Source organism: Rhinatrema bivittatum, chromosome 4 (assembly GCF_901001135.1).
Source record: "Rhinatrema bivittatum chromosome 4, aRhiBiv1.1, whole genome shotgun sequence".
In the NCBI taxonomy this organism is placed as follows: domain Eukaryota; kingdom Metazoa; phylum Chordata; class Amphibia; order Gymnophiona; family Rhinatrematidae; genus Rhinatrema; species Rhinatrema bivittatum.
This window is the reverse complement of record NC_042618.1, coordinates 162,654,949-162,669,879: the sequence shown is the minus strand read 5'-3', so window position 1 is coordinate 162,669,879 and position 14,931 is coordinate 162,654,949.

The window sequence follows — 14,931 nt, the reverse complement described above, 5'->3', positions numbered from 1 at the left end:
TTATTGTAGGCAAATCAGAACTACAACTCCAAGTATGCAATGGGAATACACCGAGCCTGGCCCAGCTTGTCTCCCTTGCCATGGAGCTTTATGGTCACTCATGGCACCAATACACTGGCACCTGGCTCCTGCTGTACTGGAAGTGTGAATCAGCATGGGAGGGAAGATGCTCAGAAGCAGGGTATGGACCATGATCCATAAGCATACTAATATTATGACAATTCATGTGTGACAAAATGAATGCAGGAGTTTACTTCTAAGCACTGGAGACATGTTGGGAGAAGAGAAAGGAGGGTGAGGGGACCTAAGAAGGGTTTGATCCATTCGTGTATATTTCTAATATATTTGGGGGCAATTTGGAAACTCTATGGCTAGCTTGCTGGTCCGCTGATTTTCAAAGGGAAACTCCCCAAGAAGTTTCCATGTGAAAATGCGGGGCTGACAGGTACCATAGATGCTTTTGTCTGCATGCACCGTGTGCCTGTATTTTATTATTTATTAGTTTTATATACTGTTATTCGGTAAAACCATCATAATGGTTTACAAAATAAAAACAGAAAGTAGCAGTACAATATGTTATAAAAAATAAATGATTAAGAAGTAATTTAGGCGTTTTTGTCTACAAGTAGTATGCACCAGTTCTTTAGGAGCTGTTGGTGGCGTGTAGCGTGCATCTATACTTTGAAGCAAAGTGAAATCCTGTAGCATACTTTCCCAGTCTTAGGTCAAGCCCTTTCCAGTGGGGGCAAAAGTACACTTGTTTTCACCTGCATTGAGGAATGGTGAGTGAAATTTTGAAACAGCCCCATCTCGCTATGCTAAATCCATTTTGGCGTGACTAGCTCTGGCTGAAAATTGTCCTCCGAGGGTGTTAAAGACAAAGGCACAAATTTTCAGTGGTGTAGTACATTCAGATTTACACCTGTACTTTCAAACATTTTACATAATAAACTTCACCTTTAAAGCACAAGGTAAATTGCCTTTGAACATTAGGCCGACATGCATCCAACGGAGATGTACCTAAAGTTATCTGCTTCAGGACAAGGTGCATTAATAGGGTGCCCTCATTACAAAGTTCTGCAGGTCATTTCATCATCCACATTTTAAGGCTTTTAAAAAATCTATGCTGAGCACACAGCTCTGACTTACCTGCATCCTTTATTTTGTGCATCTAAGTTCCAATTAAGCTTTTGAATTTTTTTTTTTTTTTAGGGCTGGAATTCTCCAAAATCTATTTCTACTGCAGTTACATCGGAATATCGTAAAGCCTGCGGAATGCTGAAAGAGATGCAGTAACAAATGTCTCAAACTAAATATTGCTCTCCACAAAAGCCTTTCGGCTTCCATGCCCTTTCGCGTCCGATTGGTGTGGTCTCGCTCCTGCACCACAGCCCCTTTCACATTGTTCTAATTAAAGGAGCCCCCAACTCATAAAGATTACAGATAGGGAAAGAAGATTTCAGAGCAGGATCCTAAACCTTGCCCAGTGGGTGGATCGTATTGCCCCCTCTTGTATGTGATTTGTCTTGAATTTTGCAGACTATAAATGCTTCATTAAATGAATAACATTAAACAGTTCCTGGAGTGTATGCTCAGAGATCTGTGACAATGATTCCTAGAAGTACAGGAATTTGTGCAGAATTACTCTGAGAAAAATATATCCACCATCCTGATGGTAATTACCCAGATGACAGTTGGGCATCCAAAAGCCTAGTTTTATGCTCATCTCTGCTGTTCTCTGTAATTTTCAGACCGGGACTAAGCAACGCACCTCCTGGGAGTTAAAGACCTTTGTTTACTGCTACGGCCATATGCGCTTAAAACACGCGAGGGGCAGTGTTTCAATGGCATTCCAGACCCGAGAACAGAAACATGCACTAACGGGTACGTCACCCTCAGAAAACATATGAGGTGTCAGCAGAGATGAAAAACCAGTGCAAAAGCAGCTGCAAATGATGGCCATTGACATAAAGTAATGCAGGACATTCCCTGCAGCTGACAAAAAGGGTGGTGGAGAGCTTTCAGCTTTAGACGGGGCCTGATTGCTCTTCCCCTGGCTTAATGCTGGACAGGTTGCACAAAGGACACCTGGGAATGCAAATCTCTAAGAGAAGGATGAGAAGTGTAATTGTTTTGGACAAATGCAAGCTATTGAGAACCATAAATATTTTTAATATTTGCCAGAACTTTAGGATGAAGCAACTTAAGCAAGCCATGCCAACACCCAGTGACCCATCTACGCCATGGAGAAAAAGTGGAAGTTGACTGGTTCACATTTAATGGATATACGCTCTTAAAACAGGTGTATCACCCAAATAAAGATTTTTAATTTTTCAAAGGCATTCCAGACCCAGAAATGCACACTAGAGATGTGAATCGTGTCCTCGATCGTCTTAACGATCGATTTCGGCTGGGAAGGGGAGGGAATCGTATCGTCGCCGTTTGGGTGTTTAGAGTATCGTTACAATCGTTAAAATCGTGAACCGGCACACTAAAACCCCCTAAAACCCACCCCCGACCCTTTAAATTAAATCCCCCATCCTCCCCAAATGCCTTAAATTAACTGGGGGTCCAGCGGCACACTAAAACCCTCTAAAACCCACCACCGGCACACTAAAACCCACCCCGACCCTTTAAATTAAATCCCCCACCCCAAATGCCTTAAATTACCTGGGGGTCCGTAGCGGCGGTCCGTAGCTTAAATTACCCCCGGGTCCGTAGCTAAATCGGGGGAAGGGGGAGAGCAGGAAATCTGGCACACTAAATCGTGGTGTCTTCAGCCGGCGCCATTTTGCAAAATGGCCGCCGCAAAATGGCGGCGGCCATAGACCAATACGATTCGACGCAGGAGGTCGTTCCGGACCCCCGCTGGACTTTTGTCAAGTCTTGTGGGGGTCAGGAGGCCCCCCCAAGCTGGCCAAAAGTTCCTGGGGGTCCAGCGGGGGCCCTGGAGCGATCTCCTGCCGCGAATCGTTTCCGTACGGAAAATGGCGCCGGCAGGAGATCAACTGCAGGAGGTCGTTCAGCGGGGGTCCGGAACCCTCGCTGAATGACCTCCTGCAGTCGATCTCCGTACGGCCCTCCTGACCCCCACAAGACTTGCCATTTTCCGTACGGAAACGATTCGCGGCAGGAGATCGCTCCAGGGTCCGGAACCCTCGCTGAACGACCTCCTGCAGTCGATCTCCTGCCGGCGCCATTTTCCGTACGGAAACGATTCACGGCAGGAGATCGCTCCAGGGCCCCCGCTGGACCCCCAGGAACTTTTGGCCAGCTTGGGGGGGCCTCCTGACCCCCACAAGACTTGCCAAAAGTCCAGCGGGGGTCCGGAACGACCTCCTGCGTCGAATCGTATTGGTCTATGGCCACCGCCATTTTGCGGTGGCCATTTTGCAAAATGGCGCCGGCTGAAGACACCACGATTTAGTGTGCCAGATTTCCTGCTCTCCCCCTCCCCCCGATTTAGCTACGGACCCGGGGGTAATTTAAGCTACGGACCGCCGCTACGGACCCCCAGGTAATTTAAGGCATTTGGGGTGGGGGATTTAATTTAAAGGGTCGGGGTGGGTTTTAGGGGGTTTTAGTGTGCCGGGGGTGGGTTTTAGGGTGTTTTAGTGTGCCGCTGGACCCCCAGGTAATTTAAGGCATTTGGGGGGGGGGTTCGGGAGGGTGGGGGATTTAATTTAAAGGGTCGGGGGTGGGTTTTAGGGGGTTTTAGTGTGCCGGTTTTCCTGCCCTCCCCCTTCCCCCGATTTACGATTTTTTGACGATAAATCGGGGGAATTGGTATTGTATCGTGGCCCTAACGATTTTTGACGATTTAAAATATATCGGACGATATTTTAAATCGTCAAAAAACGATTCACATCCCTAATGCACACTAACGGGTACGTCACCCTCAGAAAATATGTGAGGTGTCGGCAGAGATGAAAAACCAGTGCAAAAGTAGCTAATTTCTAATTTCTCAGCAGAGGCATTGCTAGAAAACACCCCTGCCAAACACCTAATTATAGATTGGTAGTCAGCAGCTATTATGCTCCAAATACTGTGATGTCTGATAGCAATTCCCTATTTTATTTATTTCATATTTTCCCCATAAATGTCTGGAGTTTGTTATACCACATCTATACCTCAGTTGCCACAAACTAATGAGCATGTTGAGAGAAAGATCTTCTGTGGGAAGAAAGAACATTATCTTGTTTCCCTTATTAGAGCTGGACATGGCCTTACATCAGAAAAAAAAAAAAAATCCTGTACCAACCTGACCTTCAGGCAGGGTTTCCACATGTTAGTGTCAGATCTGGAGCAAGCCGCAGAGAAGACGCATTGGATTATGCGAGGAAAAAGGAAATGTGTCCTCATCCGGTTCTAAACTGCTGCAATATATTTTTTTAAAGCAATTGACATGCTCTGTGTCCTTGACTAAACTCATCAGGCTACCAAAGTCTTGCCCATGTGTATCCACATCATGGAGAATGGACAAACACTAAGGTGCAATAGATGACATCTCTCACGTTTCTCGCTGATACTTCAGCAGAGCCAGTTTCAATTTTTCACTGGGATGAGGACTTCAAAGAAACATGGCAGAGATATTACACAGTGATAGGTTAAGGTCAGCAAAAGATTCTGACCAGAAAATAAATATCACAGAAGCCCAGTGGAGGTGCATTGACCTGAGACTGCCTGTGGTGAGGTGCTTCATTGGAAGGATACTCAAAGTCCCAAGTAGACTTCCTGAGCAATGTTAAATAATAGTCAGTGTTCAAAATCTTCCCAGGTGCTTCATTTTACAATTCCATAAATCTTTGGTGTTCATTTTTTTTTTTTTTGTGACAGAAGAAGCAATTGTTACTAAATGCATCGCACACCTCCTAAAGATTTTTGGCCACCTCCCAGACATCAAGCTTCAGAACTTTATTGTAATGCACACATTTTCTCTTCCTATCGCCAGGCTTAACAGAAGCTTTCTCTGAAGAAGCAATATAAAGCTTTTCAGAATGTGATTAACATTTATAGAAATAATTATTTGGCAGAACCACCTATGTATAGGATGGTAGTTGTCAGTTCTAGGCTTTCTCCAAGGACAAGCAAGATGGCAGTCCTTATAGGTGGATGAAATCATCTGATGGAGCAGAGCCTGGAACGTTTATGTCAACATTTCTAGACCTTTGACTGTGTTTCATTGAGCTTGCCCAGCATGCCACCATACCACACATCCACATAGGGACCCCTTCTTTTCCATGGAACCCACCAGTTGCAGTTCCTCACTCTCCTGATCCTCGTATGTTCTTCAGGGGATAACTTTTTCAGAATTGTTTATCGTGGGTCCCCATGGTCTTTTTTCATCTCCTTGTAGTTCCCTAGGTAGGTTTTTTGGTTGTTTCCCCAAATTTCCATCCTTTCTTTTGTGTTCAAGCAGTGCACCAGCAGGTCCCCCTGCTATAGCGTTCTAGTTCACTTTCCTTGTTTTCCCAACTGGCCATGGATAAGCAGACCAGCAGCTTCCAACAAGGCTCTCTGTGTGCTAGGGTTATGTCTACCATGATTTCCATGACAGATGTATCCTTTGGCTGCAGGCATTGCATAACGTCCAAAGGTATTGCTTGTGTGCGACCATGACGTCAAAAGGATGACAGTTCCAGCTTTAGCTGATGGAGAAGCACTTTAGGTACTGGAAGATTGATCCTTTGGCATAGACATTGTGGACCCATGAGCTTCACTGATGAGCATTCTATTCCCTCAACATCGATAGGGCCCAGTCTGACAAGCTATTGCCTGCTTCTTCTCATTTGAAGACAGTGTCAGGTCCTGCTTCTTCAATGGTGGCATTGGGGAGTTCTGATGCAGGGCACCTTGCCAAGGAAAAGAGCACCAACATCGTTCTCCCTCAGTACACAATATGGGAAGTGGGAATGATCTGGAAATGGCTAAGAACCACCCTGAAGCTGTCCCGTGGAGAGGAGAGCTCCTCAGCAGCTCGGGAACCGCACGTCTTCAGAAATCCCAGTGTCAACACAGTTACACCCCTTAGTTCCCAGGCAGATATGATCACCTTTTTTGCCTCCCAGTCAATGTTGGCATTGACAATCTTTCAGGAGGAGCTGGACAAGAAGATACAGCAGGCCTAGGACAAGGCACTGTACGGCCTTGGTACTCTGGCATTGAAGGCCAGAGTACCAAGGCCTTCAATGCCTTGTCAAGACCAGCATTGATTAAAGTTGAGCTACTGCTTGAGTCCTCCCAGCTGCATGGCAGCCTTGCAGTGGTGCCAGATTAGGTGCTGAGGCTGGTTCTCAGAGGGGAATCGGTGTCAATGGTGACTGCTCCAATGGTGATCTCCAGTCCACTGGGAGAGGAAGCTTCCCTGAGATGCCAGTGTTTCGTGGGTTCCAGGCCCAAGTAGACTAGTGCACTCCTCTCTGAAGCTTTATCTGCCAGATGGGCACCATCTGGTCTTTACTTCTGGCTTGCCAGTTGGGTTCTGATTCTGAGCTTTTGTAGGAGTAGGGCTATAGATCCAGTGATACTCTGCTGAAGAGGGATCAGTGGGTCTTCTCTCCAATCATTCTCCTCCCTCAGAAAGAAGGAATTTCCCCCTCTCCTTCCCAGATTTCATTAGACAAATTCTCTTTACTTTGATGAAACCAGAAATGAAATGCTGGATATCCTCCAGTGTGTGGAGCCCCAGTTGTGGCAGTTCCAGTTCAGGAAATCCTTCAAGAGTTGCAGATGAAAATATGTGAAACCCTCCTTTCTGTGGTTCCCATGAACAAGAAAGAGTCAAAATGAGGCAGATACTGCACTCATTTGTGGTGGCTGAATCTGCTCTGAATAGTTCTAAGAGGACTAGGATCCATTCCTTGGTGCCCCCAGGGAAGGATTCTCTAACCCTGGACACTCTTGTTAGTAAGCCGTTTTAGGGGGCTATGCTAAATGCCTACATAGCTTCCTTCTAGCTCTTTATGGACCAGTACTTGTGGGATCTATTTAAGCAGATGCAGAGAGTGGCCAAACAACTTCCTCAGAAGTAGCAGGACTTGCTCCAGCCACAGGTGGAAAAGTAAATGGAATGTGGAAAACACATGATCTGCTCAACCTCTGATGTTTTCCAGCTGGCATCCAGAGTCTCCATGGTGTGGATTGGTGACCTTAGACTCAGCTGGCTGTGGACCTCAGATTTGAGGTCCAGGAAACACTCGCAGAGAGAGTAAGAAAGCAGCAGCACAGATATGTGAACACTATGCAATGCTTCTGCAGCCACTCTGGATCCGCCCTCTTCTTCTAGGAAGTATCCGAGTGGAGCAGAAGAGGCACTTTTTCCAGCTGAGGAGGTGATATCCTTCACCCCCTCAGTCAGATACTCAGAAAGTCCCTTACGCCTGTCCAAAGTGCAGCAGATTCCTAAGCCACAGCCAGTACCCGAGTCAATGCCTGTGATGGGATTTTGACTGGATTGCAAAGATCAAAGCCTGCATTCCCATACCCATGCCAGAGGACCTTCCTGTGGGAGGCAGGCCAAGGTTTTACATAAGCCATTGGCCCAGCACAATTTCATACATCTGGGTCTTCAGCATCTCAAGAAAAGGGTATAAACTACATCTATTAGGTCTTCCACCAAATCGCCCCACCCCCTCCCCTGCTCCCTTGCCACATCAGGAATTGCTTTAAAAAGGAGCTTTCCTTCCTCATGGAGACCGATGCAGTTCGGCCCATTTCAACATGGGAAAGTGAGTAGGGATTCTACTCCAAGTACTTCCTAATTCCAAAGAAAACAGGAGAACTCCATCCCATCCTAGACCTATGGGCACTGTACACATTTCTGAAAAGAGAAAAAGTTCAAGATGGTTTCCCTGGGCACCTTGATTTCCTTTCTTTAAAAAAAAAAGGGGGGGACTGGCTATGCTCTATCAATCTCAAAGATTTTTACACCCACATAAGAGATTTTTCCCCTTCACAGGAAATCTCAAAGATTCACTGTGGGAGAACGTCACCATTTGGAGCACACCTGTGGTAGATCTGTGTGCATCTCCTCAGAATAAGGTTCCACTCTTCTGTTCCAGGAAAAGGGCACAGGGCAAACTACTCTCAGACGCCTTGCCCTAGATTAGAGCAAGGGCCTGTTAAACGCATATCTTTCGATACTGCTAGTTGTAAAGGCTCTGTTGAAGCTGAAAGACCAGGGGACCATGATTCTCATAGCTCCCTTTTGGCTGCGACAGATTGGGCTTCTATTCCTCAGGGGGATGTACATGATGGAACCCACCAGGCTGAAAATTTTCCTAGATCTCATCACTCAGGATCAAGGCAGGTTCATCATTCCAGCATCAGGTCCCTGGCTCTCACTGCCTGGATGCTGAGAAGCTGATCTCTTGCAACCTTTTGATCTATCAATGGATGTGTCTCACAGTTGTTAGCTTCAAGAAAGGATTTCACTAGGAAGTCCTATGGACTGAAATGGAGGAGGCTTGCCTTGTGGTGTGAACAAAAGGCCCAAGATCCTTTCTTTTGTTCTACATATTCTTATGGCAATATTATTATACCAGATCACGAGCTTATCAATTAAAGATTTGCCCCACTGTTTGAAATGTAATCACGGGTTGAGTGATTATATCCATAGTTTTTGGTCATGTCCCAAGGTACAGTCTTTGTGGCAGGAGATCCATGTTTTTTGCTCTTCCCTACTGGTCCATCCACTACCACATAGTCCAAGATTACCTTCTACATTTATCCAAGTTGGGTCTCAAGATCAACTTAGTAAGAGTTCACGTTGGTGCAATTGGTGTATAGCACCTGCATGCAGAAGATAGATTCAGAACCGGCAGGAAATATTTCTTCACAGAGAGGGTGGTGGATGCCTGGAATTGCTTTCTGGAGGAGGTGGTGAAGCCGAAAACAGTCAAAGAATTCAAAGTAGCAAGGGATAAACAGTGTGGAACCATAAAGGCTAGAGGATGGAAATGAAGAAAAAAGTGCATGGGGGTAACTTGGTGATACGGCAGTTACTACCCTTAACCAAAGGCCTTCATACTCTTGATGCAACTCCAACATTGTTCTCTGCTTCAACGGCAGTGGTAAAAGGGGAATTGGATTCAGACAGCAACCAAGAAGGACTCTGACTTTTACCATCTAAAAGTAACTTGCTGATGTGGTGTTACTACACTAAACCAATAAGCCTGATACTTTTGATGCAACTCCAACATTGCTCTCTGCTTCAACGGCAAGAGATAACGGGGAATTGGCCTCAGACAGCAATAAACAAGGGCCCTGACTTTTAAGGTCTGGGAAACTAAGTATGGGGGTGATTGTACAGCGCAGCAGATAATATGTTTCTGTTACATCTTTGTACAGCCTTTGGTTGTTCAATTCAGGCAGGGCCTGCTCAATTTGAAGTCTCCCATCAGGCCTCCAGCTGTGTCATGGGACCTCAACATGATTCTGTCCCAGAAAGCTCACTTTGAGTCACTGCACTCTTGTGATCTGAAATATCTAACCTGCAAAGTCATATTTTGGTGGCAGTCACTTCAGCATGCAGAGTCAGTGAGTTCCAGGCTCTAGTAATTTATCCACCTTATACTAAATTTCATCATGATAGGGTGGCTCTGCGTGCCCATCCTAAGTTCCTCCTAAGGTGATGTCAGAATTCAATCTTAACCAATCATTCTTCCAACATTTTTTTCCATGACCACCAAGGTGAGCAAACACTGCACAGTTTAGACTGCAGGAGAGTATAGGCCTTTATGTGGAGCGTATTGAAGCTCACAGAAAATGCACGCAGGTTTTTGGTTGACATCAACAAAATGGGGATAGCCATTCCCAAACAGACTATATTTAATTGGCTAGCAGATTGCATCTCTCCATAGGGTATAGTCTCTAACTTTCCTGTCCCTTCGTTTGTAAATTTATCATCTCAAAAGCCTTGCCTGTAATTTTTCTGTCAATACTTCCAGTGATTTATTCTGAATGTACATATTTCACTCAGGTCATATAAACTCTCTTTGAATGTAAATATTTATCCAGGTCATACTTTTGTTTGTAAAATTTATGCTCTTCATACATGGTTACTCATTTTGCCTTGATAGCTCTTGGTTTTAATTCCACAGCTCCGTGTTTTTTGTAAAGCCTGTTGCTGCATAATGTTATATGTAAACCGATGTGATGTTCCCAACGACTGTCGATATATAAAAATGTTTAAATAAATAAATAAATCAATCTCCTGTTATACCCAGGTGGGACTGAATCTGATAGGCCAAGTCAAGGCTTACTCTGAGCCATAGTACAGTCAGCTCACTTAAGATCAGTCTCTATGGCGGGAAATTTGTAAAGCTGCGATGAGGAGTTCTCGCCACACAGTCACATCTCACTACTGTTTAGACAGAGACTTCCAATGCAACAGTAGGTTTGGCCAGTCTGTCCTGCAGAATTTGTTTTGAGGTGAGAACCCAATCCACTCCCTCCTAGGGCACATTTTTGTTCCAGGATGCCCCTCGCAGATAAGCCTTTTTTTATTTTATAACTTATTTCCAACAAAAATAGTTTGTTGTGCCTATTGGCACTTTGTTACTGTTCCCCTTTTTTCATTCGGAGCAATCTGTAGCTAGGGATTCTCCACATGTGAGAACTGCCAGCCTGCTTGCCTTCGGAGAAAACAGAGCTACTTACCTGTAACAGTTGTTCTATGAGGGCAAGCAGGATAGCAGCCCTCATGAAACCCACCCACCTCCCCTTGGAGTCGGCTTCTCCTTTATAATGCTAAGGAACAAAACTGAAAAGGTTCCCAAGTGGATGCATGGTATGTTGGCATTCTGGCCATGCCCAGTGAGGCATAGTCAAAGTTCTAGAAGCTTTGACATAAAGATTCCGGGCTGGGCTCCATCAGATGATATCACCCATATGTGAGGATTGACATCCTGCTGTCCTCAGGGAACACCTGTTACAGGTAAGCAACTTTGCTGAATGGAAGCTCGGTTTTCAGCATCTGTAGATTAATTGATTACCTGCTGGGCGAAACAGAGCAGAGAGGCCCAAGAAGAGGAATGGTAGCTACAGAGTCGTCTCATAGTTAGAGCAATAGGTTGAGAACCAGGTAACCTGAAGACAACACAGAGAAACAAATTTGCTGTAAACAAAGATACCAATAAATAGAGCAGAGGAATAATGCGAAAATAAAAATAAATATATGATAAAATACAAATCAATAAAGGTATTTTATATAAAATCACATCTATACAACAAAAATATCAACTATTAATTGGCTATAGGAACACCTTATATATCCAATACTTTTTGTATTTCCAATGCTCTGCGTGAGTGTTTATATTTCTATATTTCTAATATTAAATGATTCTTATTGTATAGGTGTGATTTTATTAAAAAAAAATACCTTTCTTCATTTATATTTTACCTTATATTTATTTTTACTTTCACATTATTTCTTTGCTTTATTTTCTGAGAACCAGGTAAGCCAGGGATCAAATTCTGCCTTGCATGACCTTGGGACTTCACCCTCCATTGCCTCAGGTACAAACTTAGGGCTAGATTTACTAAAGGCTTTTCTCCCATTCTGTGTCTAAGGGAAAAAAGCTTAGTAAATCAGGTGCTTAGATTGTAAATCCTGTGGGATAAGAAACTCCCACTGTACCTGAATTGTAACTTGCCTTAAACTCAGACTTGAAAAGGCTAATTAAAATCTAGAGACAAGTCTCCCAGTTGAGACTGAGAGGGTCCCCCAAAAATGAAAAGAGCTGTTGGCAGAAGCTCTCTGAGGTAGGCCATGTATATGCTGTGCCATGGATCTGTACGACAGTGGAAATATACTCGAAAAATACACTTTGACCCCCATCCCATAGGTTGTTGCCTTTGTGGATCCTGCTCAGCGGGCATTTTACTGTATTAGTTACAGCAAGATTTGGAATGCTACAGTTGCCTTCTTAGTCTCCCAAAATCCTTAAGAGATGCTGCATGTTAAAGAATACCAGTGATAACCCTACTGTGCAGCAAGGTTACACACATTTGCCAACTCAATGCAAATGCAAAGTTAGAATAAGGCTTTCAAATGAAAACTGGTTCTTACCTGCTAATTTTCATTCCTGTAATACCACAGATCAATCCAGAAAAGTGGGTTGTGTATCCCTACCAGCAGATGGAGTCAGAGAGCAAAACTTTGGGCACTGCTATATATATACACAAGAGTGCCACCTGTAGTCCCTCAGTATTAGCCTGTACCCAAGCTCACACAAGAAACGAACAGGCAAAGGGGGGTTGAAACCCAACCAAACTCATAACCAATTTGCCCCCAAAAATCAAGAAATCGTAAATACCCCTGAAACTGCTCCTTCAAATATGTCTGCAAAACAGAGCTTCTGAACAAATACAAAACAACTTAGCAACGGCAGTCTTTTGGATTCTGAAGTAAGGGGTGGGCCTCTGGACTGATCTGTGGTATTACAGGAACAAAAATTAGCAGGTAAGAACCAATTTTCATTTCCTGAACATACCCAGATCAGTCTAGAAAAGTGGGATGTACCCAAGCCACCCTACACTGGGCGGGAAGCCAAAAGACCCACTCATAGGACACTCTCACCAAAGGACGAATGTTCAGAAGAATTAACATCCAACCGTGAAAGTGTGAAGAGAAGACCACACTGCCGCTCTGCAAATCTCCTGGGGCGACAGCAACTGATATTCAGCCCAGGAAGACTGTGCCCTACTGGAATGAGCACGCAGTCCCACCGGCACCTGACCCCCTCGAGCTATATAGGCCAAAAAGATAGCTTCTTTAATCCAGCTGGAAATGGTTGCTTTCGATGCCTTGTCCCCTCTCTTTGGTCCACCGAATAGAATGAAGAGATGATCTGAACAGCGGAAGTCATTGGAAACCTCCAGATAGCGTAATAAAATGCGGCGAACGTCCAAGAGATGAAGATCCCTCTCAGTAGCTGACTCCCGGGACCACCGCAGGAACCCAGGAAGCTCCACAGTCTGATTAACATGAAAGGAGAAGACCACCTTGGGTACGAAGGACGGCACCATGCGCAACGATACCCGATCATCATAAATCCGAAGAAAAGGGTCGTGACACGATAATGCTTGTAATTCTGAAACTTGGCGCGCTGAACAAATGGCCACCAAGAAAATGGCCTTTAAAGTCAGATCCTTAATGGAAGCTCGACGAAGAGGTTCAAAAGGTGCTCCACAAAGCACACGAAGCACCAAATTTAAATTCCAATTCAGTCACACCGGGCGCACTAGAGGTCGCAAATGCTTGACCTCTTTGAGGAACCGAGCAATATCCGGGTGAACCGCCAGCGAAGAACCCTGAAACCTGCCTCACAGAGCCCCCAAGGCCGCCACCTGGACTCGCGGGGAATTGAAGGCTAACCCCTTAGACAGTCCTTGCTGTAAGAAGTCCAACACCACGGAACATTGACGGCCAACGGATCGTAGGAGCGCTGGAGACACCAAGTCTCAAAAAGTTTCCAAACTCGAACGTACACCATGGAAGTAGACGGACGTTGCGCTTGAAGCAAGGTAGAAATAACTTGTTCCAAATAACCCTTTAAACGTAAACGTCTCCTCTCAAAAGCCAGGCCGCGAGAGAGAAGCGATCCTCCCGATCCGAAAATATGGGCCCTTGTCGCAGCATCCTCGGAATGTGGGCGAGGTGCAGAGGCCCCTCCAAAGCCATGCGAACCAGATCTGCGAACCACGGGCGACTCGGCCACTCTGGAGCCACCAGCACCTCCCTGCCGGGATGGAGCTCTATTCGACGAAGAGGTGAACAATAAGGGGCCAGGGAGGAAAGGCATACAGAAGAATTCCCGTGGGCCATGGACACACCAGCACGTTAAGACCGACTGATCCTTGTTCCCGGCGCCGACTGAAGAAGCGTTCGGTTTTTGCATTGGCCCGAGTCGCCAAGAGATCCAATTGAGGAATGCCCCTCCTGGCGCAAATGAGGTTCCAGGCTTCGCCCACAGCTCCCACTCCCCGAGGTCGAGTTGCTGCCTGCTGAGAAAGTCCACTTGAACATTCTCCACTCCGGTGACATGTGAAGTCACAATCCCTCGGAGATGATGCTCTGTCCAGGCGAACAAGAGGCGCGCTTCGAGCGCCACTGTGGGACTTCTTGTTCCCCCTTGACAGTTGTTGTAAGCCACCATCGTCGCATTGTCGGAGAACACCCGCACCATCCTGTGTTCGAGCAAGGGTAGGAATGCCTGGAGGGCCAGACGAACTGCCCTCATCTCGAGCCGACTGATGTGCCAGGACTCTTCCGTCAGTGACCAAAGCCCCTGTGCGGCTCTGCCCCCCAACCGGAGAGACTGGCATTGGTGGAAACTACTACCCAATTTGGAGGGTCCAGATCCACTCCCCGACCCAAACTGTCTAGAGACAGCCACCATGAAAGACTGAGTCTGGACTCTGGAAGCAGCGGCATGGGCAAGTGGAATTGCTCCGACACTGGACTCCACCGTGACAACAGAGCTCGCTGCAACGGTCGTAAGGGAGCAAACGCCCATGGGTCCAAATCCAAGATGGAGACCATCGATCCCAGGACTTGTAAATGATGCCACACTGTGGGGTTCGCCCTCTGCAGTAAGTTGCGGATCTGGTCCTGCAACCTCGTCACTCTGTCCGCTGCCAGAAATACCTTGTCCTGAAAGGTATCGAACAGCGCTCCCAAATACACCAGTCTTTGGGTAGGCTCCAAGTGACTCTTTTGCACATTTATTATCAACCGAGTGACTGCAAAGTGAGCTGCATTCTGTAGATTGACCTCTCGCAGTCTTCCCGAGACTTCGCCCGGATCACCAGTCGTCCAGGTACAGGTGGATTAAAATGCCCTCCCACCGAAGGAAGGCAGCCACCATGACCATTACTTTGGTAAATGTACGAGGCGCTTTAGCGAGTCCAAAGGGAAGCGCGCGAAAC